Source organism: Hibiscus syriacus, unplaced genomic scaffold, assembly GCF_006381635.1.
Source record: "Hibiscus syriacus cultivar Baekdansim isolate YM2019G1 unplaced genomic scaffold, ASM638163v2 tig00000003_pilon, whole genome shotgun sequence".
Taxonomy (NCBI): Eukaryota; Viridiplantae; Streptophyta; class Magnoliopsida; order Malvales; family Malvaceae; genus Hibiscus; species Hibiscus syriacus.
In genome coordinates, this window is record NW_024061753.1 from 2,079,059 (window position 1) to 2,105,891 (window position 26,833).

Below are 26,833 nucleotides of genomic sequence, written 5' to 3' on the forward strand. Positions count from 1 at the left end.
TTTCAGATTGATTTGACATCAGATTCAGTTCGGGTTCAGGTCAAATTAACTTCAGTTCGGAATGATGTCAGTTCATGTCATAACAGTTAAGGTCTGAAGTAGCTAAATACCAGGTTAATTCAAGTTTAGATGGACTTCAGTCGGATTTCATTCAGATTAGGTTACATTATTGACATACAAAATTCAGGTAAGATCTTACCGGATACGGATTGACTTTAGGTTGCGTCATTTTGGGTTCAAGTCAAATCAATTCGGGTCATTTTCAGGTTGATTTGACATCAGATTCAATTCGGGTTTAGGTCAAGTTAACTTCAGTTCGGATCGATTTCAGTTCATATCAAAACAGTTAAGGTGTGAAGCAGCTAAATACCAGGTTAATTCAAGTTTAGATGGACTTCAATTGAATTTCGTTCAGATCAGGTCACATCATTGACATACAAAATTCAGGTCGGATCTTACAGGATACAGATTGACTTCAGGTTGTGTCATTTTGGGGTTAATTATTTTCGCATTTCATGAGCGTCGAATTGTAATTTGTAATTGTAACTGATTTAGAGTAAATTATAAAATATAAATAATTATGGGTTAATTTTGATAAAAAAAATATAATTTTAAGGACTAAATTGAATAAACACGAAATAGCAAACAAAATTTTAAATAAATTAAACAACACACATGAATAACAGATCAAATTGAAATAATTATAAAATATGAAGTTGAAATTAATATAAAAAATGAACTAGATTGCATCCATTTAAAAAGTTGGTGAACAAAAGTTTATAGGGTTTGGAGATTATGATATAATTTATATAATTTGAAATGAAGTTTATTATGTGATTTATAGGGTTGAAGTAAATTAAAATATATATAAAAAGTATGGGCCAATTTAGATACAAATATAATTTTAAGGACTAAATTGAATAAATATGAGATTACAATTTTTTTAAATAAATTAAATAACACACAAGGATCAAATTGAAATAATTATAAAATACACTGAATTGCATTAATGTCAAAAGTTGATAAAAAATTGAAGCAATTATAATATATATATGATGAATGTATATATAATGTACATTATACTTATGCATACTCTATAAGTATACTTATATAAGTATATATATAAGTATACATTATACTTATAATATAATACATATAAGTATACATTATTCTTATAATATAATACATATAAGTATACATTATACTTATAATAATACATATAAGTATACATTATTCTTATAATATAATACATATAAGTATACATTATACTTATAAAATGTACTTTTAAGGACTAAATTGAATGAACATGAAATTACAAAGTAAACTTTAAATAAATTAAATAACCCATAAGGATCAAATTGAAACAATTACAAAATGTAAAGCTATAATTAATATTAAAATGGATAAAATTGCGCTTATTTGAAAGTTGATGAATAAAAGTTTATAGGATTTGAAATAAAGTTTATGATGTGATTTATATGGTTCGGAGTAAGTTACAATAAATATAAATAATTTTGTGCCGATTTTGAATGAAAATATAATTTTAAGAACTAAGAAGTAATAAATACATTATACATGCATTAGAAAATAATGGTGAGTGACCTTTGTTATAAATCAATAATATTAGTGACAATTATCATAGATAGATAATGTTAATGACCAATTCATTACTTTTAAAACTTTAGTAAAAAAACAAAATTTACTCAAGATATAATGACCACTTGTATAGTTTACGGAAAAATATTTATTTTATTATATTAAATTGTCATTTGCCGCTCAATCCTCCCTCTTTTTCTCATTTGCCGCCCAATTCTCTCTCTTTTTCTCATTTCCATTGTGCGCCTATGGGAAATGAAAATTTTTAAGAGAAAATCGCCTCAGTGACCAAAAGTTATAATATACGATTTTAACTAACTTTTTTGGATTTGCCAAAATGACCAACAAAATCGCAACGCGAAATAAAAATCGCAACGCGATCCCCAGAATCGCAAATCAGTTTCCAGAATCGCAAATCAGTTTCCAAAATCGCAACGCGATTCTTGAAATCGCGATGCGATAGTACAAATTCGCATTGCGATTTTCCATAATCGCAACGCGAATATGAAAATCGCAACGCGAACACATAATCGCAACGCGTATCCGTAAATCGCAACGTGTATCCGTAAATCGCAACGCGTATGGGTAAATCGCAATGCGTATCCGTATATCGCAACGCGTATCCGTAAACCGCAACGTGTATCCGTAAATCGCAACGCGTATCCGTAAATCGCAATGCGTATCCGTAAATCGCAACGCGTATCCGTAAATCGCAACGATAATCCGTAAATCGCAACGCGTATCCGTAAATCGCAACGATAATCCGTAAATCGCAACGAGAATCTGTAAATCGCAACGATAATCCGTAAATCGCAACGAGAATCTGTAAATCACAACACTGAAATTTTGGGTATATAACACTGAAATCATAAACTAAATCCCTAAATCGCAATCATTCCATCTCCATCTATCACTCTCTCCGGCGACATCCGTTCCTATATCCAACGACATCCTTCCCAATCCGGCAACAGGTTTTAGTTTCGCAGCTCGTCTGTTTAGTAAATTAATTTACAACCATGAAAATCATCTTGATCATGTTTGGATAGATTTGTGTTTTGGAGGGTCATGGGATAATGTTCATGGTGTTTTACAATATATGCCTTTACCCATGAATCTTCAACTAAAATTGTCTTTACAAAAGTTAACTTATGAAACTCTAATGCTACGTGTTTCAAATAAATTGAATTTAGAGCCCCTAAGTGGATTTAGGCTATCTTATCAGAGAAATGGTAAAGTTTATTTGTTAACCGACAATGAAGATGTTGAACGATTCATTGCTTACATTAGGGTTTCACAAGATGATGTTACATTGTATGTTGTTGAACCTAGAAGTAGTATGTTGGGTCAGTAGCGGGTAGTAATCAACTAAGTTTTTCTCAAAACCCACAACCTTTCTCTAATCCAAATCCAATCAACTTTCAGCACCAAATTCCGGTTTTCGTATTGACCAGTTAGACGATGAGAGCCAACAGAAAAAATTGTGAGTACTAGTCAGTATTCGAAATTTGGTCTTGGTCAATATCCGGACTTTGATATTGGTCAATACACGGATTTTGATGATGTTTCAGAAGAAGAAAACAGACCATGCGTGTAATGATATTGATATTGGTCAATACCCGAATTTTGATGATGAAACAGCCGTTGCCGAAGAATGTAATGTTGATGATAATGAGGAGGAAGTTACGACTGTGAATGAACATGTTGAACATCCATTCTGTAATTCATATAATCCTGAAGAAGAAAAAGAAGAAGAAAAAGTCCCCGAAGAAAAGAAAATGCCACGGGCGTATAACTGGAATATGCCAGAATTACTTCAGATACCGGGAAGAAGAGTTGATAAAGAAAGCAGTTGATTGTTACACAAAAGTTATTCGTATCAAGAAAGATGATTGTTTGATACAAAGGAAGACTTGAAGATAGCTTTATATACGCAATGTGTGGAAGATGGCTATCAACTAAAAGTTAACAAATCAAGCAAAGATCGTTTCGAAACAAGGTATAGTCGGGTCGATCGGTGATGGCTCTAGGTGAGGTGATGGCTCTCGAATTGGAGGAAGTGGATGCTGCTCATCATCCGTGCCATCAAAAAAATTCTGACTAGCTTGCCACCAATCAGTGGCAGCTCTTCCTCCGTGGGTGTCAGTCTTTGTAATGGAATGTTGGCCTCCTAAAATAAAAACTCAACAAAGTTAAACGTCTACTATTAATAACTTGTTATATATATATGAAAGTATTTGGTTAACTTACATTATTTATTGTGGCATATGGTATTAAGTCTTCCCAATCCAACAGAGTTTTCCTCTTCCAGGAAATAGCCCTGGGAATATCATTTGACGTTTTTATTGCATATGTACGCATGCTGGGGAAAGCCTCGAATATCCAAATCTACAAACAATATAATAACAAATTAGTAATTGTTAATAATAATTATAATTTTAGAAACATTATATAGAAATTCTTACCTTAAAGGCCCAAACAAAGCCTGACAAAGTGTATTTGGACCCATCGCCCCGCAAACTTTTGCGGTCATCAAAGGCAGACGACAACTTAGTCCAGGTAGCTTCCATATATACGAACCCCACGGAAACAGATTCCATGCATTCAGGTCCTCTACCAATATATTGCTCCCGATGAATAGGTTGTCTGGCCTCTCTGCCTAAAAAGCCGGCATACACAAGTAGTAGAGGCATACTCGGACAACATCGACGTCTTCCATCCGAGTGAAACCAGCTTTCTTATTAATAATTTCTTCGGTCGTCGACATGTAGGTTCGGCTTCTCCATTGACTCTCCGGAAAAACCCGGGATAACCATGATGGGCGGGCGATATGACGAGTGTACGGCCTACATCATCGTGTCCGAATCGTTAGACAGTGATTAAGCAGAACTCCTTCCGCCCAAAGCAAGTATACGCTGGTGGAAAATGAAACCATATCTCTTCCTCACCACGTTGTATACTGTGGGTAGATTGATGTCATGGTCTGAAGCCACAAATGGGTCAAATTAGCATCTCCACCCGGATGCTGTACTCTCAGCCATGGCCCGAAGCAGGTTTCCTCAACAATTGTCTTTGAGCAGGTGAAAAGCTTCTTTGCAATTGTAGTGGCCAGGCTGACTTTATTTCTCAAGGTCAATTGAGCCGAAAAAAATTTCTACAAAACAATAAACATACCAATTAGATATACCAAAAACTACACTGTGAAGATACCAAAAACATAAACATAAAAGTAGTAGTTTATTCTTGAAAAGCCCTTGAAGACAAGTACGGGGGTTTCTTAAATCGAAATATTGTGTAAGTTTTATTCCAACATTTGTATGCCTCTTTCCACTTAATCTTATTTCTTTTATCCAGTATATATTCGGATGTGAGTATTGAACAGGAAGATTGGAATTAGATTGTCAAGATTTATCTAAATTTAAAATTTTTAAAGGATACAAACACTCTCAACTCCTCTTGGTTCATCCTTGTTTTAAAGTATGGCCCTCGAAATATATGAAACAAATTAAGAAACATATACAATGTGATACCATGATTTCGGGTCTTTCTACTTTCAGGGAAATTTCAAGAACTACGCAGAAATCTGCTTTAAAACTTTGGAGATCGAGTTAAACACTGGATTACAATCAATGAGCCATACATCATTGCTAAATTCGGGTATACCGTAGGAATTGCTCCACCAGGGAGATGTTCAGATAGAAAAACATGTCAGTATGGTAACTCAGCCACTGAACCTTATATTGCTATCCATAACCTTCTTCTTGCCCGCAACGGCTGCTAAACTTTACAAGGAGAAATATCAGGTAATAATCATGTCAAAAACTTCATTTGATGGATTTTTTAACCCCCAAAAAAATGTGTAACCCTAATCCCTGAATCTTAAACTATAAACTTCGAATTCTAAACCTTAAACTTTTTCGAACGTTAGACAGATATTAGAATTTGAAGGATGGTTTGAACTTTAAACAAGTGTGAGTCCACCAACTGTTTACATTTAATGTTTGTTATGGTTAATTTGATTCGACAGGCAGAACAAGGAGGTGTAGGAATGAGCAATGTTGCACAGTATTACGAGCCATATTCAAACACATTTGCTGATAAAGGGCAGCAAAAAGAGCCATGGACTTCGACTTGGGATGGTTAGTAAACCCCACTTTTTTTTCTATTATTGAACAATCTCTTACGTAATTTATAGGCAAAATGATAGAACTATTGCAGTTGGAAGAAAAATAGTGAATGGGGCTGTCTTGGGATTATTTAAGAGTCTGGGGTTTATTCTATTGTGTGTATTGAAGTTATCTTGGAGTCCTGACGATTTGAGGTACAAGTCATCGTTTCTTCCCGACGATTTTACTTCCCCCCCCCCACCTTTGAAGGAATTCATCGTTACTTTCCGATTAATTTCTCATAATGTATTTTTAATATTAAACAGAGATTATCGTATAATTCCAGTTTCTCATTGTAAGCATGTGCATCAGCTACTACTTTAAAAATATTCAAGACAAGACAGCTGCGTAAAGCCTCCCCAGTAGCTACTGCATATCCAATTTTTGAAAAAAAAAGAGTATTAAAATGCTATAAATTGTCAGCGGAAGTCTTAGATTTGTTGCTTGTTGGATCGGTCGATATGACAGCCTATCTTTAACTAATATATATAATCGTTGGAAAGGGACTACGATTTTACCGTAATTGTCAAGACTGCACAACGACTTCGGTACTACTATAGAATCAATCCTAGATCCTAAATAATCTCGAGCTAATGCCATTCATTATTTATTTTTTCAATTACAATATTCCTTTCGTCTCACCTAATTTATAAGGTATTTTTTCCAGAAAATAAGTTCAAAGTGGTGTGTTTTTTTAGGTATATGGAACCACTAGTGCGAGAAAATACCCATCAATCATGAGAAAATTGGTAAAAGATAGGTTGCCTGTTTTCACAAAGAAGAGAAGAAATTGTGAAAGGATCTTTGGATTCATTGGCTTGAATTACTACCCTCAAGATACTCAAGAACATCCCGACCTTCCCAAAGGCACACCGGTCAGTGCCTACACCGACAACCATGTAAATCTCACAGTAAATGACTTAATCGAATTAATCATACATTCGAATTCGAATAACATAACCTATATGTAAAGATGTCATTGTTTTTATTGTTGTGGCAGCGGAAAAAGATGAGTTTTGATTGGTCCAAAAGCCGAGGAAGTTCTTTCTTTTACATCTACCCCAAAGGACTCCACAAAATCTTGAGATTTGTGAAGAACCTACGGTGAAAACATTGCAATCTACATTTCCGAGAATGGTATGAAACCTCTGCTTGTAAAATGCTTATTATTTTATAATTACTACTTATTTTCGATAATATTTTTTTAGGTGTTACCGAGAAAGGAACGACACCGTATAATCAATCAGGTTCTAAACGATCAACATAGAATTGAATTTGTTCAAAAACATTTCAAAGAAATCACCAAGGCAATTGAGTAAGTATATCGAATATCATTATTATATTATCTTTAATATTTATATAATTCGTACGCTTTTTTATGATTGATTATTTAGTAATTGAACCCGTGAATTTATCAAATTATTTTGCACGTAATATTTTAAAGTGATATGATATATGTCGATGAGGGTTAGCACAAACGTTGAGATTCAGAATTGAGCTTGTAAGGTCAAGTTTGAATCTTACCACCGTCACTCTTGGAGGGCAATATGTAGAATTTCTATATAAATCCTAGTTGAGTTTTAGGTATGCATTGACCATATACTATGGAGTCTCCCTTACCTAAACTTTATGTAATAAAAAAGTGATATGATATCTATCACATTCAGGGGCGGACACAAGATTTAAGTTAGCAGGAAACTTGAACTTATAAAATTTCAGGAGGGGCGAACTTGAACTTATAAAATTTTAGGGAGTGAAAACAAATTTTCAATAGAAAATCTATGACAATTTTAGATATTTTTAAATTACTTGAACTCATAATCTCTAAAAAAAATGGTTGTCCCTTGTTCCCATATGTAATGGGGTAAGGGGGAGGTAAGATAGTAGGCTGCCCCCAACACTAGGTTGAGAACAACTTCCGTAGGAGATCTCCAAATTATGAAATTTCACTTAAATTTACATTAATATAATATACTGAGTTATAAATGTGGTTTATATTGGTTAGGGATGGCGTGAATGTGAAGGGATATTTCTACTGGAGTTTATTTGATGACTTTGAATGGACCGAAGGGTATAGAGTTCGATTTGGGCTTATTATGTTGATTTCGTTAATAATTTGAAACGAATTCCCAAACAATCTTCTGTATGGTATCACAATTTTATCAAGGGCCACAAAAAGTAAGTACTCTCAAGATTTTTATGTATTCCCATGGATGGGTTATAAACTAAATTGTTGCCTTATATGTATAAACTTCAAGTTTTAAATTAAGTATCTTTTTTACTTTTATCTTAAAAATTTGGCAATAATAGGATTATACTTTATATAAGTAGTATTTATATGATAACAAATATCTTATTATTTATTTTAAATATATTTTAAAGGAAGATTCTACAATGCTCGACTAGCAGCCATGAGCACCACTAACAACGATCACCATTAATTTAACTCGTAAAAATTTAAATTCTTAAGACTCGACTTATAATTATAAATTAGTTAAAATTTTAAAGATAAATTATTTAAAATAAAGGGTAAACTATACCGGTGACCGTCTAACCATTGCCCCTTTTCATTTAACCAATATTTTTGAAATTTTGTCAATCAGATCACTCATCTATTTAAATGCATTCAATTAAGCTGCTTATCGTTAATATTTAACGGAGAAGCTGATGTGACAATTAAAATATTTGATATATTACACATTTGGTCAATGTTATTTATATATTCTATCAATTGATCCTAATTTTAATAAATTAAAATAGCTTACCCTCGAATAAATTTTACGTTGAGTCCTTTAAATTTCTTTGAATATTTGTGAAACCGAAACTTAAATTATGTACACTCTAAGTGCTAACTATCCATTTATATCATTCATCTTTAAATACAAACCTCAAATAAATTATACGTCGAATCATTTAAATTTCTTTAAATATTTGTGAAACCGAATCTTAAACTATGCACACTCTAAGTGCTAACTATCAATTTATATCATTCATCTTTAAATACAAAACTTGAAAATACTCTTTCAAATCCTAAAATAAAGTTAATTCATCCCTAAATCTATTTTTTAACTATAATATATAATTTATTAATCAACTAACTTAAAATAAGTACTGTAATTTATTAAAAGTGATCATTCTGATCTATTTTTTTTCATTTACAATATTTAAATTTAAATCTTCGATTTTATTCGTATAGGGGAATAGATGTACAAATCAGAAAAGCAGAACCGTGTCTCCTCATTCATCCCGTTGTTGGAGTTCAAGCCAGAAAGCAAAGATGCCAAGATGATGTTAGAGTAGGGTAAGATTGTTGGAGATTCAACGGAAATTGGATTGAATCATGGAAGATAGGAAATAGGAAGGAAAGGAAAGATTGAGAGGGAAGGGGATGTTTCCTTGGAAGAACATAGTGATGGTAATGGTGAAACTGATGAGAAGGAGCTGAGTCGATGATCTTGGACTCGGGGTTAAGCTCATTAACGGGGTTCTTGACGATCCTTCCTGATTCTCTTATTATATGATTGATTGAAAATAATTTATTTTTAAATAATAAATTAATAGTCAATACTAATAATTTTATTTTACAATACTTTAATGTTATTAGTAATTTGCAAACAAATCCAAATAGTTAATATCAGCATAGCCTTCACGTTGTTTAGTGCTAATTACATGTCCAACAAAACTATATATATTGAGTTATTACAGATATATTTGTTTAGAATTTTTTAATCACTAACTATATATACAAATTCAAATTCAGGACAATACTCGTTTACCATTAATAACATTTAAAGAGTTCAACATTAAAGATATTTATTTTTAAGAAAAGTACTTCAAATTAAATTAAGTTCACAAATAGTTTTAAAAAATTATAATTTTAGTCATCTTCGTGTAAAAAAAGTTAGATTTAAAATAAATTTGGTTAAACTATGCTTGAAATAATTATATTTTATATGATTCGGGGATGAAATTAAAAGATTCAAAATGTCTGGTCAATTTAAATGAGGGTCATAGTTTAATTTTTTCAAAAGTATTAAGATTAATTTAAAATAAAAGTTATAGTTTAAAACAACATTGAAATATTTAAATATATAAAGATCATAGTTTGAAAATATACTATGCAATTAACTAAAAAAAATCAAATTCTTGAGAGAGAAAATGTAGCTGATAAGAATCAATAGTCATCATCAACGTACCATAACGTTATCAACATATCTCAGTTAGTGTTTGGTTTTTCTTTTATCTTTTTTAGTCTTATTTTGCTTAATTTGTTTATTTTAATTTTATTAATATTTAAATTCGAGTTTATTAAAAACATAACCCTTCGCCATAAGCATGATCAAATCATATTAAAAAGTATTAATCTTACAAATAAATATATTTGGGTAAATTACACGGGTGACCACCGAACTATAGTCATAAACCATTTTCACCACCGACGTTTGAAACGATCAAACATACCACTTAACTATTTAAATGGTTCATTCAAGCCACTATCCGTAATTTTAAACGGAGGTGATGATGTGGTCGTTAAAAAAATGGCATAATTATATATTTAATCTTTAATATTTTATATTCTATAAATTTAGTCACTATTTTAATTTAATTAAATAAATTTAACCCTCCAATTGAAAGTGTCACATCATATAGTGACACGTGTCACCACCTGTATAAAAATAATTGTAAAAAAATTTAAAATAAAAGATTAAACTCATTTTTATTTTTAAGTCTTACATTAATTATAAATTAACATATATGTAAATATAATTTATTATTAAATTTATTTTAATAATATATATATATATATATATACACATGTGCAAAAATAACCTAACCATAATATATAAAATATTGTGCAATTAAAACTAAATAAATTGCTTGGTCTAGTGGCAAGAATATGCTAGGGACAAAAGAGTTCTCTAATTCAACCCACGCCCACGCATATTTCTTATATTTTTCCTTTACACCGATGGTGACACGTGTCACTATATAATTTGAGGATAAAATTAATTAATTTTAATTGAATTAAAATAATGATTAAATTGATAAAATGTGTGAATATTAAAGACTAAATATATAATTATGCCAGTTTTTTAAATGGCCACGCCACCACTCTATTGAAAATTAACGGAAGTGGCTTGAATGAGCCATTTAAATAATTGAGTGGTATGTTTGATCGTTTTCAAACGTTGATGGTCAAATGGTTTATGACCATAGCTCGGTGGTCACCCGTAATTTACCCATATATTTTTACACATGTGACAGATTAGAATACTTAAAGCATCTCTCTTATATTTCCCTTTACATTTGGTGACACGTTATTATATGATTGGAGGACAAATTAATTAATTTTAATTGAATTAAAATAGTGACTAAATTGATAGAATGTGTAAATTAAAGACTAAATATATAATTATGCCAATTTTTAACGACCATGTCATCACCTCTTTAAAATTAACGGACAGTGGCTGAATGAGCCATTTAAATAATTGAGTTGCCTGTTTGATCGTTTTCAAACGTTGATGGTCTAAATGTTTATGACTATAGTTCGGTGGTCACCCGTGTAATTACCCATATATTTTTATACACGTGACAAATTAGAATACTTGAAATGTATAATGTCAAAATGTGTCCTTAAAATTTGACTAAATAATTTTTTAATACATATTATTTAGAGCATTATAATCTCAACATTCTATTTTTTTTATTTTAGAGTAAAAAAATCTTAACATTTAACTAAATAATTTAACTAAATTATCATTTCAGTACTTATTATTTTCGACATTCACGTGAATTCAAAGACCTCGAATCTGAATACCGAGTAAAAATAAATCTCACTTTCAATACCAAGGGAGTTCAACAAATGCCAAATTTGTTCATTTGTGAAGAAAAAAAGTTTGACGAGCAAATAAACCATATTCCTACACCACCACTTATAAAAAAACTATTAGCAACGCCATTACACAAAATTGAGCACAACAGTGATGAATTCATTCCTTGGACTTCTTTTTCTTTTTAGTTTCACTTGCAGCAGTTCCTTCGTCTTTGCTCTTCTTTTTCTTTCTTCTTCGCCGTTCCGTCTTGCTAAGCGTTTGTCTTCTCCGGTGTGAGATCCTGCTCATGCTCCATCTTTCTCTCCTCTTTTTTCTTTTTCTTCTCTGATTTAGCATCCTCTGAAGCATCTCCATTTGCAGCCGCAACTGGGGCGTCTTCAGGTTTCGACTTCTTTTTAATGCTTTTCTTTGCAAAAGCTTCAACAGGTGGGGGCTTCTTCCATTTCCACATCTGCATTAAACATGATAATAGATAAGAATTTCAAATAGAAATCATACTTACCGAAGCTGATCGACTAACTGCAGTGAAATAAGCAACACTTTCAGTAGGAGCAGAGATCAACTGACATCAATTTCTCCAAGGCCTTGGGTGCAAGATATCGTGTTACCGTCTTAGTTCTAACGAACATCTAAAAATTGGAAAAAAATACATTCAAAATTTGTACAAAAAGAATGGGATTGGCATCTCTGTGTACCTTTGTTTTGAGTACTTTCAATTGCAGACTTCATAACATCAATGCTTTTTTCGAGGTGCAACACCTTTGCTGTAGAATTCAAGTCGTTTCTCGACTTGTTCTCGTAATTTCTCCCCAAAAACAGTGGAGCCCCTCTCTGCACACGAGAATTGATCAAATTATGGAAAACAGCATATGAGTGAACAAAAATGATAATTACCTGCAAAGCAATCGATTCGAGATGCAATGGAACATTTGTCTGCAAGATAACCTGCCATTAGGCCCTTGTTTTTAGCAGATGCCCGACCAATGAAAGATGAATGGAAAATAAGACCATACTTGGGTGTGTTTCCTCGTGTTTTCAGTGCCCTGAAGCCACCAGCAGCAAGCTAATGAGTGAGACCAATGCCTTAAAAGTAATGTTAGAAAAATATCGGAAAAGAAATTAAATAGGGCAATAAGACGATTACTCTTGAAAGCAAGACCTGAATGGCATAGCTCAACAAGGGAGATAATTTTATCAAGAACTCTGTTTCTTCGCACATTTTACGACCCCACAAAGTCGTAAGACAAGGTGAGAAGTAAAATTCCTGAAAAGGGCCTTCTCAGCACCAAGAATCTGAAGAGTGGAAGAGGGGCACTTCGCCAAATTTGTGAGACTACCAGCATGAGATATCAACCGTGCCCCAAAAACTCCCCAATCAATGATGCCAAATTTGGTGCAATATCATTCATCTTTGTCACTAAATAATCATAAAGATTCTTTCAGTACTCGGCAATTTCCAACCCTCTGAGCAAATAGTTGAACATTAATCAAATCAACTGGAGTCAAATCCTGTCCTGCAAAAGAAAGAAAAAAGTTAATAAATGGGGGCATGAGAAAATAAGGTTGAATTGTGGTATAAATACAAGAGATCTACCCATTGACGCCTTCCAGCTTCAACAATTTCTTTTGCTTTGTCCTCATCGCGAGTATTCGGTTAAGGCAGGGAAGTGTTCTTCAGACAACTTCGACTTATCCTCTATAAGCTTAGCAACTCTTGAATACAGATAATTGTCATTGACAATCTTTACCAACTACGGAAAATGCCATGAGTATCATTCCCTGCAGGAAGTCACCAATCAAAGTATATCCATTACATAAAATCCATGCCCATACTAGTTATGGTTACATATTAAACTAAAAAAATGCTAGTTTAAAGATTAAAGTAAATACGAACCTCACTCTCATGGAAAATGAATTGATATCCTTATCAAGAGTATCAAGAAGGAAAATTGCTTGAATAACCATATTGTCTACTCGATTGACATTGAACTTAACCTTTGATCTACTGTAACTGTGTGCCAGACCAAACTGAGCTTTTTCTAAGTCCCCAGGCTACAAAGTTTTAGGAAAAACACAAGCTTGTAGCCGTTTTCTGGGAAGAAAAATAAATGTGAAACATAAAGGCTACTCGCAAACCTTTAAGTCCTTGATGAACTTATCAAAATGCAACCTCACACCACGAAGAAGCTCAAGTATGAACTCTCCACTCTGGCATGTAATTTTAATAGTTTCGGAGATGTGGGAACCAAGATTAGGCTCCGCAACTACAAGACTGAACTTCGATTTCTTGCCTTCCTTGACTTTGGGGAGATTAAGCTCCAAAAAGCTCCTTAATTCATCGGTCATAAGCCCTATCAATGAAACCAGATATAAACCAATGGTTAACCCAACTTACACAGCAAGCAAACTCATACAAAATGGCAAACTATGTCATTGTGTGTGTGTGTCTTCCTTTAGCTGGTATTCTGAAAGGCTAATTCACCTGACAAACCACTAAAAAAAGGAAGAATCCTTTATTTCGAGCAATCCAAATCAAACCACCAAGTAAATATACTTACAAAAAAATATGAGCAGAAACCACCAATGAAACCAGACATAATCCAATTGTTAACCTAAGTAATAAGCAACCTCATATGAAACGGCAGTCATTATCAATGCGTGTTTGTTTAGCTAGTATTTTAAAAGACAAAATCACTTATACAACAAAACCAAAAATGGAGGAATATATTATTTCAAGCAAAACCCAAATCGAAGCAGAAAATAAACATAATAATTTACCAAAAAATTACTTAAACTGTAAAAACTTGTATTACTAACAAAAACCCAAGCCGAAAAACATAGATTGAATAAAATTACTGGGAGGCAAAACAAAACTAAAGGCAGAAGCTTGAAAAACAAAATAAAGGCAAAAACATTTATACCTTCAGAAACAGAGTTGCATTGGTTTAGACCATCAATAGCGGATTCAAAAGGCTGAAAAGCTGTGAGTTGAACTACCTTACCGAACCGGTTCAGATCGGCAACCGAGTTCCTGACAGCCTCCTTGACCGATTTCATCGAGCCCCTGAGCCTGGAATAGCGCAAACCCAGAAGATGATTCGTACAATAAGTAAAGAGCCATTGACTAAAGGTTCCAAAAACCCACGTTTTTCGTTGGTTCGAAACAATCAAATTAACTGAAAAATGGCGGTGTCTTTGGATTGGGTTCAAGTTGTTCGGTGGCTTCTGGGGGGTTTAGGGAATGACAGTGGGCAAGTAATTAGGGTTTAAGGTATTTTATAGTGTCTCCTGCATTTACTAGTAACAATATGAAATTGGTTTTATTTGTTCTCATTTGTTCAATTGAGTCCTTATTTGTGTGTTCCTCCGAATCTTGGGTTCGTTTTTGGGCTATGATGATGTGTTATGTGGGTATTGATTTGGTTTTTCACTTTTGAACCTCTATCATAAAATTTGACGGATTTTAACTTAATTTGATTTGATACTAATAATTTTTTTGAAAAAAGTATACTCAACTCAAATTATATTAAACTTTTTTTTTTAAAAAGATAGGATTAAGTTGGGTGAGATAAAAACTCAACTCATCCTAATCTATGCCTATCCCTACTCGTCCCACTCCAACAAAAATTATTGTTTTAATTCATATTGTCGACAGTTGTTTTCGTCCGAGCGACATTTATATTATATATATAATATATTATATATTATATATTATATATTATTATTATTATCACAAGATTCGAAGGCCCAATTACAAAGCAAGATTCAGGCCCGATTACAACAACCAAAATAGGCCCAAAATTCGTGCCACACCCAAAATCAAAGTAGGCCTGAGAAGGCCCAAACTCATTTAGGGTTTTCTGCTCATCTTCTCCAACTGTCAGCAGCTCTCAACCGTCTGATCCAAACACAGATCAAGGGCCATAAATGATCCAGCAGAAACCCTAGGGTTTCATTACACCCTAGGGCCTATTCCGGCCGCCGCCTCCAACTGCTTCAACCCACAATTGTCATGCCTCCACCGCCTCATTAGAGCTCTCCCGAAGACTCCAGAAGAGTAACAAGGATCGCACAACACATCGATCTATGGTGAGTCATCATCGTAGGTCCGGTGACTCACCAAAATATCATCATTTCGGTCGAGTCTTCGAGGCCTATAAAAGGCCAAACCTGCAAGCAAGAAAAAACAACAAGCATCTATACGAAAAACGGAGAGACAAGGAAACGTAGAGGCAAAAATAGAGAGATAAAGGGAGAGCAACCAACAAGGCAACCAGCTAGCAACAAATTGAAAGCAAGAAGAAGAGATTGAAGGAACTTACCTAACCGGTGAAACCCAAAACGTCATCAGAGAAACCATTTTACCGAAGGTAAAATTTCAGATCTAGTTAGATTGACTAGTTTTTAGCAAAAGATAGGCTCAGATTCGGGTAGGGGGTGCTACGATATACTTTTTGGGATAGTTTGTGAAATTCCAGCCATCGTGAGTGGTGGCCGGCGGCGGCTATTAACGACGGTGCATGGTGGCCGGCAGTTGGACAGTTTCCCTCCTGTGAGGGAAACCTAGAGAGAGTTGAGAGCAAGCAATTTGAGAGAAATGAGAGAAATGGCCTTTTTAAGCCGATTTTGGGCCATTTATACCCTCTCCCATATGACGTCGTTTTTGGGGAGGGGCTATTGTGTAATTCAAAGATGGGTAAATCTCTCCTATGGTCCCTGTAATTTATAAACCTTTCATTTTGGTCCCGAAATCAAGTTTTTGCATATTTTAATTCGGTTTTCACATTTTGTTTTGTTATATTTTAGTCATTGTTAGTATATTTATATATATTTAGGGTAAATATCCATTTGAGTCCCTATTATTTTAGTAATTTATATTTTAATCCCGTATTAATAATTTGATTAAATTACATTACTAGTACCTAATTTTTTATAATACTTCGAATTAGTGATAATACTTTTGTTATTTTACAATTTAATCACCATATTTTGATATCTTTAATTTTTAATATTATTATTATTTTATTTATATTTTAGTACCTAAAATACATAATATTTGTACTAGTAACCTAGTATTTTGATATTTTCAAGTTTTAATCATTAAGTGTATTACATATTTGGGTTATTTTATTTTATACAATGAATTGAAAAATATCTCCTTAACTGATTAGGAAGATATTTTAAATAATTGTTGGTATAAAATAATATGCTTGATATTAGTCAATAGGATCATAAATTAAAATTAAATACAAATTTATAATTTATTGCAAAGATATTAATTAATAAACACTGATATCAATTTTGGGCGTTATGGGGGTGTTAATCCTTCCCCATACGTAATCGACTCCCGAACTCATTCTCTGGTAAGAAGACCCTTGTTGTGTTATTTTAATATCATTCTTAGGAATTTTATTAAAATGACATAACATTTTGGTGACCAATCACACCTTAATAAATGATTGGTGGTGACTCTTCAAATTAGTGTTTTATCTTATTCAAGGAAGAAAAACACTTACTTTTTCGAGACAAGCTACACCTAGGTGTACTATTTGTTTTTTCTGTCGTCGGGCAATAAACATCTCAATAGCTTGGCGGCTCTGCTGGGGATCATTTTTAAAGAGAGTCAAGCCACCATTTTATTAATTAATTATCTTTGCAATAAAATTATAAATTTGTGTTAATTTTGTTTTAATCTTTTAATTATTTTAATAATTATACTAACTTGTTTTTCTTATGTTTACAGATTTAATTAAAGTCTTTAGAATAAATTTACATGGTGTATATTATTTTATTTGTTTATGCTTTTCCTCACCCATTGTGCATTGTATTCATGATATGAGCTAAAACCTCACTCTTATCCTATTTAGTTTGAATGAGAAACTACTCCCTTGTGTGGTTTTCACCTCCGTATGAGATAGGGGACCATTCTTTGAGCTCACACCTTATGTTCCTCATGTGGTTTTCACCTCCGCATGGACATAAGGAAGTTTGTTCCTTCGAATTAAACTTGATCCGAAAGTCTATAATGGACCAGGATAGAGGGCTTGACAGTCCAAGAGGGCACCAACAAAGGACAATTCGTTGATCCTTTTTACCTTAGAGCCTAAACTCAGCATATAGACTACCTAGAGCTTGTGTCTAGGTGAAGCCTAACCCAAGTGAGTCTTAGTACACAAGGAAAAGCATGTTAGTTTTTTAATTTACTTAGTATTTTAATTTACTTAGTATTACTTTACTTTTCTAATAAATGCATGTGAACTAGAAATCATGTGGTTAGGTTATTTTTCTAAACAAAGCATGGAACTAGAAAGCATGAGGTTATGATATATATATACTATGATAAATAGGGTCCTTTCTTTCCATTGATTGATACTAATTATTCTTTATTTTTTATTCTATAAATATATTTTATTTTTCTCTAACTTGTTTATATTAATTTCTTTTGATTACATTCCATAATCATGGCATAATCAAAGGTGTTGATTCGAGAGTGGTCATCAAAGGTTTTTATTATGGATAAAGGGTTTCATGATCAAGTGAACTATAACACAACTAAGAACTGGTATCTTGAAGAAGCTCTCAAAAATGTTGAAAGCTATGTACCCAAAGATCCTGTTAGATTGGTACCAAAAGCATTTTATGGTAAGAGCATCAATAGAAGCATTCAGAAAGGAGAAAGTTTTTATGAAGCTCAAGCCCTTTTTTGGAAAAATGAAAATAAGAAATTGAGCATAGAGGTTGAAGCTATGCTTAATGATTTTCGAAGAATCATTCAAGCTTTTGGAAATGCTGGCCTAGGAAATACCCTAGAAGAATGGACAACATGGATCATTAAACTGAAAAATGATACTGAGCAATGGAGAAAAAATGAAAAGATATATGAAGAATAGGCAAGAAAATTTTCTTATGATACAAATTGCAAAAAAAATGTACAATACAACCATCATCAATTTAGGAAAATGTCAAGATGAAAACCAAATATTGAAGAAGACTATAGCCAATATAGAAACTTCATATCAGTTCTGCCAACATGAGATTAATGCTGAACTGGAATCCACTAGAGCAAAAAATAACGTATTAAAAAAAGATGTAGAAGACTATGGAGATCTTGTACAAGAACTTCTTAAACACAAAGGCTCTCTTATGAGTGAAAATGAGCAATATTGTCTACAATTTTAGGAGATGACATGTAAGATTCAGGAAAAATACAAGGACATGAAGAAAGTCTTTATCCAAGCAAGTAATGTAGCCCATAAGTTAGTAGACTTAGCTGGCTTTACAAGGGAATTGAAGCAGATGGACAACTCGACTCTAGAGAATAAATGGAAATTAAATTGGCTTTTTAAGGAGATAGAGAAGTTAGGAGTGAAAGTTATTATTTATATGTAAAGTCTTGTATTAAAACTTTTGTGTTCAATGAAAGTTGTTTTAAGATGATCACTCTTGAATCATACATTTTTCATTCATACATGCATTTGCATTTGCATTTTTATTTGTGCATTATGTTCACATTTTGCATGGTGTTTTAACATGTGTCAATCATGAAGACATGGAAATAATATGTGAGGGGTTTTAATATCATCAATTATGAAAGTGCATTCAAGAATCAGGGCAAGTCTTTAAAAGATTGAAAGCAATGAATGTAATATCAACACGTGTGAGAAGTATTGAGAAAATTCAAATGCAATTGGTAAAAACCCAACAAGAGATGATTGATCAAGCGAAAAAGTTCCAGAATGAGTCAAGAATACAAATGATCAAGTTAATGGACATGTTGAATATTGTGATTCATGGAGAAAAGCCCTTAGAGGATCCAATTACAAAGAATTTGGATGAGATTATAAACGCTGGTGTTGTAACCAAGGCAAGGAAAATAAATTATCAGGAACTTGTAGAAGAATGTGGAAATCCAATACAAATCCAAGAATCAGTTGAGCTATCATAAAAGAAAAGAAGCATGGAAGAGAATCAAATGACATTAAAAAAGGCTAAAAAGAGAAGAACACATCTTATTCCAATTCCAATCTCATATTCAGACTTGTTACCCTTTCTATTTGAAAGTGGCCTTATAACACCCATTTCTCCTAGTACTTACTTGCGCCCGGAGTATCAAGATGTCAAAAATTCGTACAATTATCATTCGGGAGATTTCAGTCACTCTACAGAAAATTGCATAATTATGAGATTAAAAGTCCAAGATCTTATAACAGAAGGGTTGCTATATTTTGAAGAAGTGAAACCTAAATTCCTTATAAATTCAAAGTTGGTCAAGGAAAAGAAATCTTTAAATTATAGTCTTTCTTATGATATTGATAAAAAGTCAAACATTCAAAGTAATCGTCTTAAAGGTCTTCAAGAAAGAAAAGTAAATAATTGTAAAGAGATAATGAGGTCAAAAGAGCTTCTACCCAACTTTCCTTCAGTTTCATACCGCAAGATATATCCCAAGTTACTTCAAGCCCAGCTTATTGCTCCATGTCTAGCTAAACATTTGTTGCCTCCATACCCTAGTTGGTATAATGAGAAGGTCTCTTGTGAATATCATGCGATAATTCGAGGGAATTCTATTGAGAATTGCAGTAATTTCAAACGGCGAATCCAAGATCTTGTGACTCATGGATTTATAAAAGTGGATGTTAACAATCAATCCATTTTGATCAAACAATTAGGAGTAAACCCCAAAAATAAAGTTAGGATCAAAGCAAGTGAAGTTCATACAGCGGATGATATTGCAAAGAAAAAGGGCAAAACTCATAAAGAAGAAGTAATTCGAGACTGGCCTATAGGTTTACAAAGGAATGTTGCAGATACAACCCTAAAGACACCTCAAACACATACATCAGGTTTTTTGAAAACAAGCAAGGCATGGGGTAATTTAAGGAGTCTGATGAATACTAATCCAATGGTAACTGCAATGAGCGTCCAGAACCAAGACACAATTATCATCACCAAGGAAAATTATTCTGGAACTAAATTTGAGCCCAAATTACAGTTAGGGAAGGAAAAGATAATGAGGAGATTTGAGAAAAAGACTGCTAAGGAGAAAGTAGAGAGTTGTACATCTGAAGGTTTTACCCAAGAAATGATCAAGAAATGGGGGCAAACAAGGACAAAGATTCTGGTCTGATTACACAACCAATATCCAAGAAGTAATAGGACAATTAGATAAATAAATGGAAGTTGTTATCTACTACCATTGTACCTTTCATTTTTAGTATCTTGTTTGAACATGTTTTTATTCCTTTTTTCACCTTTTGTGTAATGAATAAAATTGTGTTGCTTTTAAGGTTATGAGCATTGAATCAATTTTGCAATCTTGCAGTTCTTTGAATATCACTAAATTAAAAACTCTTTTATGATTAGAGTTATACATCTTTGACAAAGTATCAAGATTCAAAACTGGTAAAACAAGGACCTTGACCTTACCTTAGATGAAATACACCCAAACACTATATCATCTTCTTACAAATATGAGAATTCTCCAGTGCAAGGAATTAAACAAAAGGCTTGATATTTACATATAAGAGCGTACAACATGGGTCATCTTTTGTGTGACATCGTGAAACTAACTAGATTACTCTTCTATTACTGAGGTTCGAGGATGAAATCTTTACAAATCTAATCTAAGTCAGTTGCTTGGAAATTGAACTCTAACGATGAGATTTTTTGATTTCCACCAAACACCTAGGCTATAACAGGTTCTTCTTAATAAGCTTAAGAGGGTGGAGTTATATACCCATGTTATATTATCATATAAAGCTGAGCTATTCCACTAAGGCAATTGGTTCTAGAGGAAACTCAAAAGCCCTGCTTTATGAATAGACTATGTTCAAAATATGACATTGTTCGGGTATTTGGTACTTCGGTGTTTGCTTTATTGTGATTGTCAAGTCGAAGACTTTGTGATGAAATGAACCCTTCAGCTAGTCCAGTAAAGGCAAATGTCAATAAAGCTGAATTCAGCTAGCCAAAATGACAAAAGGTTACTAAATAAGAAGTTGTTAAATAATACATGTTATAGTCAAACTTCACACACGTGCACACAGAAATTTTGTTTTTAGACCAATATTTTCGCACTACTTTGGTTAGAATAGAAGATTTCAAAGAACTGAAATAGAGGTATTCTGGAAGGTCTAGTAACTGGCTATGCTAGTTATGTCATTTTGTCCGCATCCGGTTAAAATACCAAGTCAATAAAGTGAGGCATGTGATAATGTTCACAAAGAGCAAGAGAGGAGTGACATCTTCAATAAGATGAAACCTTAGAAAATAGGAAAGCCAAACTGGAACTAATCCATAAATCTTGATACTTGTCAAAAGAACTATAACTTTGAAACATTGAAGAGCTGTTGATTCTTTTGATATTCTTTAAACTTTTTCATATGAGATTGTTCTGTTTGAAAATGTTTTTATTCCTTTCTTTATCAAAGAATGAAAGAATTTTGTAAAAGATTGTCCATTACAGGTTCACGTGGCCCCAGATATTCAGGCTGCCCACTTTGAACTCAAACCTGTCATGTTCAATATGTTGAACTCCATAGGATAGTTGGGGGGCATGCCAAATGAAGATGCTAGGCAACATATTTGTAACTTCTTGGAGGTATGTGATTTTTTTCGCCAACAAGGGGTGCACGAAGATGTTCTGAAATTAAAGTTGTTTTCATACTCCCTACGCGACCGAGCAAGGGCATGGTTGAGTGGCGTTCCAGCGGGTTCAATGGAGTCGTGGACAGATCTGTGCAAAAAAAAAAAATTGCGGCGTAATCCTCCGAATATGAACATCCAATGAATGCTGGGATCGATACAAGGCATTGCTCCGCAAGTTTTCAAACCATGGTTTTCAAGATTGGACTCAAGTGGTGATGTTCTACAATAGAGTTAACGCGCCTACGAGGATGATGCTAGATGCCTCGGTAAATGGGACGCTGCTTGAAAAATCACCAGCAAAGGTATTTGACATTCTGGATAAGATTGCCACTAATGATTATCAGTTTCCATCCACATGGCTTGTAGCTGGGCTCAAGTCACACGGAGCTTTCGAGCTAGATTCTAAAGATAATGTGCCCACCCAACTTGCTGCTATCACCAACATGCTAAAAATTTTGCAAAGGCCAAGAGAGGTGAGAGAAGTGAAGGCAACCCATTCAGCGTGTCTATTATGCCACGAAAATCAAGAATCTATAAACTTTATGGGCAATTTTAATCGAGGTAACAATAACCCTATTCTAACACGTATAATCCTGGATGGCGCCAGCATCCAAACTTTCCGTGGGGAAATCAAGGATCCAACAATGCCTATCAACCAGCTCGGTAGCAGAATTACAATGATTCCCAGAGTTATCAATCGACTATGCCATGGCATAATTCTAATAAGGGAGGGTCTTCTTCATCAAATACCAGTTCTTTGGAGGCCACAATGCAAGAGTTTATTGCAGCAATAAAAACAATGCTGCAAGACCATGCGACCTCCATCAAAAATCAAGGGGCCCTACTTCAGAGCCATAGTTCATCGCTGAGGGCGCTGGAGAGTCAAGTTGGTCAAATTGTCGCGGTATTACAAGAACGCAAACCAGGACAGTTACCGAGTGACACTGAAGTCACCAAACCTCATGGCAAAGAGGGCTACAACGTGCTAACTCTCCGAAGTGGTACACAAATTAATGTTGAAGATAAGTTTGGGGGAAACCGAAGGATGAGACACCCCCTGTAACCAAGCAAGCTGATTAAGAAGTGCAAGAAGAAGCACCAGTAGAAAATGAAAAGATTGAGGATTCGTTAAGTGAAGAAACTGAAGGGGCAAATAAAAATTCCAAGGCAACTTCTGTTCGCACCCCGTCAGTACAGGAAGCTAGACCCCCACCTCCTTTTATACAAAGACTAAAGAAGCATAACAAAGATATCCAGTTTAAGAAGTTCATTGACATTCTGAGTCAACTGCAAATCAGTGTTCCTTTTTTGGAGGCGATGGAACAAATGCCCACCTATGCCAAATTTCTTAAGGAAATTATTACCAAGAAGAGAAAGGTTGAACAGTACGAAACAATTGCCACGGCAAAAGAATTTTGCTCTTCCTTAAGTAAGCTGCCACCAAAGAGACACGATCCGGGCAGCTTCATCATCACATGTTCAATGGGAGACAAATTTGTTGGGAAGACATTATGTAACATTGGCTCAAGTGTGAATTTGATGCCTAAGTCAATATTCGTCAAGCTCGGGATAGGAAATGTGAGACCCACCTCGGTCATCCTGCAATTAGCATATCGTTCACATGTTCGAAAAGAGGGGCAAATTGAAGATGTCATCGTGCGGGTTGACAAGTTCATTTTTTCTGTCGATTTTTTTATTTTGGACTGTGAGGTCGATGCCACTGCGCCCATTATATTGGGGAGACCCTTCCTAGCTACCGGTCGTATTATCATCGACTGTGAGAGGGGCGAGCTGACCATACGAGTGACCAATCAACAAGTCACTGTGAATGTCTTCCGATCTCTCAAGTACATGGATGATTCTGAAGAATGCCAAAGCATTTTTGAATTAGATACAGTAATTACAAGAGAAGCAAATCAGTTTTGCCAGGACAATTTCATTCAACTGGGACCTGATGAGGGGCTAGTAGAGAACTTAAAGGATGGAGAGCCTAATGATTTTTCATCCGAGGAACAACAGGCTAGCTTTCTCAAGGCTAGCCCAGGTACGCGTTTTGAACCTTTGAACTTTGAAGAGTTTGTTCCTCCTAAGCCCTCATTACAGCATGCTCCTACCCTAGAACTTAAGAATTTGCCACAACATCTTAAATATGCTTATCTGGGTAGTGATGAAACTTTGCCTGTGATTATTTCCTCTACTCTCACTTCTAACCAAGAATCTAGTTTGCTAAGTGTTTTGTCACAGCATAAGAAAGCGTTAGGATGGACGATGGCAGATCTGAAGGGAATAAGTCCAACAATCTGCATGCATAAAATATTGCTGGAAGAATGCCACGGCAAATCCATAGAGCCATAGAGAAGATTAAACCCAATCATGAAGCAAGTTGTGATGAAGGAGATTCTCAAATGGCTTGATGCTGGAGTGATTTACCCCATTTTGGATAGTTTGTGGGTGGGTCCCGTTCAATGTGTGCCCAAGAAGGGAGGCATGACCGTGGTGACGAGTGAAGACAATGAGTTGATTCCTACTCGCACGGTCATCAGATGGCGAATCTGCATGGACTATCGCAAGGTTAACAAGGCGACCAAGAAGGATCACTTCCCTTTGCCGTTTATCGATCAAATGCTGGATCGACTTGCTGGCAAGGCATTCTATTGTTTCTTAGACGATTACTCGGGGTATAACCAGATTTCCATCGCACTAGAGGACCAAGAGAAGACCACATTCACGTGCCCCTATGGCACATATGCTTTTCGAAGAATGCCTTTTGGACTCTGTAATGCCCCGACAACTTTTCAGTCTTGCATGCAAGCCATATTCTCTGACATGGTTTAGGATTATCTTGAAATTTTCATGGATGATTTTTCTGTTTCTGGGGACGACTTTAAAAAATGCCTCGGTAATCTGGCAAAGGTACTGAAGCGGTGCGAGGAGGCCGATCTCGTACTGAATTGGGAAACATGCCACTTCATGGTAACAGAGAGCATTGTCCTAGGTCACAAGATTTCTGAAAAGGGCATTGAGGTAGATAAGGCCAAAATCGAGGTGATCGAGAAACTCCCTCCACCAAATTCTGTCAAAGACATTCAGAGTTTCTTTGGACATGTTGGATTTTATCGAAGATTCATCAAGGACTTCTCCACACTATCCAAGCCCTTGTGCACCCTGCTGCAACAGAACCAACCGTTTGTGTTCGATCAGAAATGCCATAGCGCATTCAAAGAGCTGAAGAAAAGACTTATTTATGCACCAATCGTAGTTCCCCCAGACTAGACTGCACCGTTCGAATTAATGTGCGATGCAAGAGATTTTGCCGTGGGAGGTGTGCTTGGGTAACGTAGAGGTAAAATTTTTCATGTGATTTATTATGCTAGTTGTACCTTAAATGATACACAATTGAATTACACGACCACGGAGAAAGAATTACTTGTTGTGGTATTTGTTTTTGACAAGTTTAGGCCATACTTGATAGGAACCAGAGTTATAGTTCACACTGATCATTCAGCTATAAAATACTTCGTGAACAAGAAAGATGCCAAGCCTAGACTGATTAGGTGGATATTACTCTTGTAAGAATTCGATTTAGAGGTAATTGATATGAAAGGTACTGAAAATCAGGTTGCAGACCCTTATCTAGGCTAGAGAACATTTCAGAATGCCATGACACTTTTGACATTAAATAAGAATTCCCTGACGAGAAAATTTTATATGCCACGACAATTCCATCGTACGCTGACCTCGTTAATTTTCTTGTTAGTGGTGTTTTTCCTTATGAACTAAACAGGAAGGGCAAAAAGAGGTTTTTGCATGATGCCAAGTTCTATTTTTGGAACGAGCCGTACTTGTTCAAATAATATGCCGATCAAATGATTCGACGGTGCGTCCCCGAAAAAGAGCAAAGTGATATTTTACACAATTGCCACACAACAACCTGTGGAGGGCATTTTAGAGGTTCGAAGACTGCTACAAAGGTCCTTCAATTGGGTTTCTATTGGCTATCGCTATTTAAAGATACCCACGAATTTTGCAAAGTGTGTGACAGATGCCAGCGCACTGGGAACATTTCCAGATGACACGAAATGCCACTGTAAAAATATTCTGGAGATAGAACTTTTCGATATTTGGGGCATTGATTTCATGGGACCATTCCCATCTTCCTTTGGAGACTTATACATTTTGCTTGCGGTCGATTACGTCTCGAAGTGGGTTGAAGCAATTGCTACGCCGAGGAACGACTCGAAGACGGTGCTCAAGTTCCTTCACAAGAATATATTCACTCGATTTGGAGTACCGATAGCCATCATTAGCGATGAGGGCACCCATTTCGATAATAGATTAATTGCCAAGGCATTACAGAAATATGGAGTGCGACATAAGATTGCCACAACATATCACCCGCAGACAAATGGGCAAGCTGAGGTGTCCAATCGAGAAGTCAAACAAATCCTTGAGAAGGTGGTGAACCCTCGAAGGAAAGATTGGTCCCCCAAGCTCAATGAAGCATTATGGGCTTATAGGAAGGCATTCAAAACACCTATGGGAATGTCGCCTTTCAAGATGGTATATGGAAAAGCCTGCCACCTCCCAGTTGAG

General features: G+C 34.7%; 2 pseudogenes; one reads left to right on the plus strand and one right to left on the minus strand.

Annotated features, from left to right (window-relative positions):
* Window positions 1–129: 129 nt before the first annotated feature.
* LOC120217972 lies at window positions 130–7,941 on the plus strand (annotated as a pseudogene).
* Window positions 7,942–11,639: 3,698 nt separating this feature from the next.
* On the minus strand, window positions 11,640–14,865 carry LOC120115091 (annotated as a pseudogene).
* Between the last annotated feature and the right edge of the window lie 11,968 nt (window positions 14,866–26,833).